Below are 4,525 nucleotides of genomic sequence, written 5' to 3'. Positions count from 1 at the left end.
ACAGTAGGGTAAGTGTTGGATAGTATAGGGGTAAAAATTACTATTCTAACTCCAGGGGGTGCAACAGTAGGGTAAGTGTTGGATACTATAGGGGTAAAAATTACTATTCTAACTCCAGGGGGTGCAACAGTAGGGTAAGTGTTGGATAGTATAGGGGTAAAAATTACTATTCTAACTCCAGGGGGTGCAACAGTAGGGTAAGTGTTGGATAGTGTAGTGTAATATTATGCGTTGTAATGGTATGCATTGTAATGGTAGTATGCGTTGTAATGGAATGCGTTGTAAAGGTAGTTTTTAAAAATGCGTTGTAGTGTCATGCGTTGTAATGTCATGCGTTGTAATGGATTATGCGTTGTAAAAAATGCGTTGTAAAGGTAGTGCGTTGTAAAAGTTGCGTTGTAAAGGTTGTTCCCCGCTAATAATGTAACCATGCACAGATAAATATCAGGAGTTTCTGATATTTAATTGAACAAAATAGGACAAGGTCTCTCAGATCTTAATTAGTTTCTATTGGTTTGCCCATGGGATTCCAAATGTAGTGTCTGATAAAGTCAGCAATAATCAGTGAAGAAGTCCACTCTGCTGACCTCAGATTTCTGATGGCATTCATACTTAAGCAAGGTGCACTCGGTGCATTTAAAATTACATCAGACTCGGCCATCTTATAAGGAAATACAAGTAAAAGAAATTGCACTCAATCAATAACATCGTAATAAGTAAACAGCAACTTGATTGGAAGGGCACATCCTTAAACTGGAAGAGCGACATTACCAATAGGGTCGCTCTAAAGTTTTAAAGAAGATGGCTGAATCTCCACCAAAGCCATCTTGTGCTGAGATACAGAAGGGGTATCATTCTTGACATCTGTAACCAGTTGCAAGTCTGAATCATTACATTTATATGCCTCTTTGATGTCCTTCATTTTAGGTAATATGTTCCTGTCTACCCACAGGCAACACATAGCTCACCAGTGGAAAGCTCGCCCACGCCATCTTCCTCACAGTTCCTACTCGAGAACAAGGAGGTAAATGTGCATGCAATGTTTTAAATGAATACCCAATGAAAGCACTATAAATATTCTTCATAAAAGGTCTTGGGATGAACCTCACTGTTTTCTCTTTGCAGAGGCTTTAACAATCTTATTTAGATCAGATCTGTGGGAGAAGCCAGCATATGAGTCAGCGATCTTGCAGTAAATGTTTTAAAAATACAGACCATTCTGGGGTGATCCGTTTTATCCAACAACCACTAAGCCCAGGTGTAAAACTCCACTCCTTTTGCGGAGTTTGCAGAATTTGGCAACTTCACGTCCCGTGGAGAATGCAGAGTTACCGTTAAACTCTGCAACGGAGTGGAATTATTTGGGGTATGCGCGCTCAAAATGCAATTTCACACAAGCAGGAGCAACTTGCCGGGAGCTCGCAATCGCCTCCAGAATTATCAGGGCCTTTCACGGGCGCCACGAGATTTGCAAGCTATCTGCATGCTCCCGCGAGATTTTGTGTTCGCCAAGAATTCATACAGGTGCGGCAGAGACTTCTGTACGCGAGCTCACCAATTCCTTTGAAAAAATAGATGAAGAGGGCAGATTCACGGCAGGTACGTGTTGCAGAGAGGTTTAAACTAGGCAGGCTTTAGTAACATTGAGCCCATGGAGAACAACAGTGGTTTCATAATAATAAGTAAGGTGAAGGTGTGCACCACAGGGCTTAGTTTAAATGTTTCAAAGGCGCTGTATATTTAGGTGCCATAAACGTGACAGAGCAGAAAGAGCAAGAACATTAGAGCAGCATTTTTCTGTGAATGTTTAAAAGCTGGGGAGGATAATGAATTAGGAAGGGGTTGTTCGTTTAAATAGCAGCATTTCAAGGGGAGTGAAAGGTAGAAAAGAGCTGTGTTTTCTTAAATTAAAATTTAGAATGGAAAGGATTAATTTGCATGGTGCCAGAGGCTGTGTAACGAAGTGGTGACCGTAGGGTTCAGTGTATGGACAGTCAGAACAGCAAGCAGACAGGGATTAGCTAGGGGTTCAGCGATGGGGTTCTAGTTTTACCAATATGAGAGTTTCAAAAAATGATTTTGCAACTAATATGTTTTTTCAAAAAATGATTGCGCAATTAATATGTGATTTTATTGTTACTTGTAGTGACCCCTGACGAAGGGCTCGAGCAGCCCGAAATGCATTGGGTATTTTAATTAAAGCTGTCGTTGGATGAATTTAATGCTTCAGTACGTGTTATTGCAAAGAGGTCCGGATGGGCACATCAATGGCATTAGAAATTTGGAAAATTGGCATGACACTGCGCTTGTGGAACAAACGGGAGTTAAGAGAGAAAAATGAGCAAGCAAATGATTACACGTCTTAAGAAATGATTAATTGGTCCAAACACAAATTGAGGATTCAAGGATTTCGTCGCTGTGCCTTTGGTTGGGGCGCATGTCGCCCCAAAACTGTTTTTCATGTTATTTCAAGTGCCAAAGGGCAAGGCACTTTTCCCCAAGGAGCACGCTACATTGCAACATGAGGATTACTAAAGGATTACAGTTTGAATAGGTGTGCATTCCCTTCTTTGAATGAAGTATAAACCACAATTTTTGCCCACTCTGGGTTTGCACCCGCCCGCATTTCAATTAAATGAGTCAAGATGGAACAGAGCGGAGGTCGTTTTTTCCACAAGTTCGGCGGAAGATCACATCCATACAGTTTGCAATAAGAAATGGGACAAACAAGTGACTTTTGATTCATGTTCACTTTATATTGTAATATGAACAGCGGATTTTACAGAGCATATGATATTTTATTTTTTTGCGAGTCTTTTGCATGATCACACTAAAATGTTTCTGTTTTTTGAACAGTGGTAAAGCCATGTCTTTGACGATCCAAATGTTGAACTGTGGGAGTTGTAGTGCTTTTGTCAGGAGGGAGGGGCGTTCTGAAGAGAGTTACCAGCAACAGGTGGTATCAATTAATTAACGGCGAACATGGGAGGGTTTCTAGCAACACAGCGAGTTTAAAAATGAAGGGCAAACAACAACGTCACCAATTCCTTTGAAAAAATAGATGAAGAGGGCAGATTCACGGCAGGTACGTGTTGCAGAGAGGTTTAAACTAGGCAGGCTTTAGTAACATTGAGCCCATGGAGAACAACAGTGGTTTCATAATAATAAGTAAGGTGAAGGTGTGCACCACAGGGCTTAGTTTAAATGTTTCAAAGGCGCTGTATATTTAGGTGCCATAAACGTGACAGAGCAGAAAGAGCAAGAACATTAGAGCAGCATTTTTCTGTGAATGTTTAAAAGCTGGGGAGGATAATGAATTAGGAAGGGGTTGTTCGTTTAAATAGCAGCATTTCAAGGGGAGTGAAAGGTAGAAAAGAGCTGTGTTTTCTTAAATTAAAATTTAGAATGGAAAGGATTAATTTGCATGGTGCCAGAGGCTGTGTAACGAAGTGGTGACCGTAGGGTTCAGTGTATGGACAGTCAGAACAGCAAGCAGACAGGGATTAGCTAGGGGTTCAGCGATGGGGTTCTAGTTTTACCAATATGAGAGTTTCAAAAAATGATTTTGCAACTAATATGTTTTTTCAAAAAATGATTGCGCAATTAATATGTGATTTTATTGTTACTTGTAGTGACCCCTGACGAAGGGCTCGAGCAGCCCGAAATGCATTGGGTATTTTAATTAAAGCTGTCGTTGGATGAATTTAATGCTTCAGTACGTGTTATTGCAAAGAGGTCCGGATGGGCACATCAATGGCATTAGAAATTTGGAAAATTGGCATGACACTGCGCTTGTGGAACAAACGGGAGTTAAGAGAGAAAAATGAGCAAGCAAATGATTACACGTCTTAAGAAATGATTAATTGGTCCAAACACAAATTGAGGATTCAAGGATTTCGTCGCTGTGCCTTTGGTTGGGGCGCATGTCGCCCCAAAACTGTTTTTCATGTTATTTCAAGTGCCAAAGGGCAAGGCACTTTTCCCCAAGGAGCACGCTACATTGCAACATGAGGATTACTAAAGGATTACAGTTTGAATAGGTGTGCATTCCCTTCTTTGAATGAAGTATGAATCTCCACCAAAGCCATCTTGTGCTGAGATACAGAAGGGGTATCATTCTTGACATCTGTAACCAGTTGCAAGTCTGAATCATTACATTTATATGCCTCTTTGATGTCCTTCATTTTAGGTAATATGTTCCTGTCTACCCACAGGCAACACATAGCTCACCAGTGGAAAGCTCGCCCACGCCATCTTCCTCACAGTTCCTACTCGAGAACAAGGAGGTAAATGTGCATGCAATGTTTTAAATGAATACCCAATGAAAGCACTATAAATATTCTTCATAAAAGGTCTTGGGATGAACCTCACTGTTTTCTCTTTGCAGAGGCTTTAACAATCTTATTTAGATCAGATCTGTGGGAGAAGCCAGCATATGAGTCAGCGATCTTGCAGTAAATGTTTTAAAAATACAGACCATTCTGGGGTGATCCGTTTTATCCAACAACCACTAAGCCCAGGTGTA

The 4,525-nt window shown here is 40.8% G+C and overlaps 1 long non-coding RNA gene across 1 annotated transcript; it reads left to right on the top strand.

Moving 5' to 3' along the window:
* The first annotated feature begins 947 nt into the window (after positions 1-947).
* On the top strand, positions 948-3,699 carry LOC146856411 (uncharacterized). Its single transcript, XR_014981477.1, has 2 exons — positions 948-1,024; positions 2,147-3,699. It is a non-coding gene; the product is annotated as an uncharacterized LOC146856411 (long non-coding RNA).
* The last annotated feature ends 826 nt before the right edge of the window (positions 3,700-4,525 follow it).

Source organism: Triturus cristatus, chromosome 4_1, assembly GCF_964204655.1.
Source record: "Triturus cristatus chromosome 4_1, aTriCri1.1, whole genome shotgun sequence".
NCBI classification, from domain to species: domain Eukaryota; kingdom Metazoa; phylum Chordata; class Amphibia; order Caudata; family Salamandridae; genus Triturus; species Triturus cristatus.
This window is presented reverse-complemented; position numbering and strand designations above follow the sequence as displayed.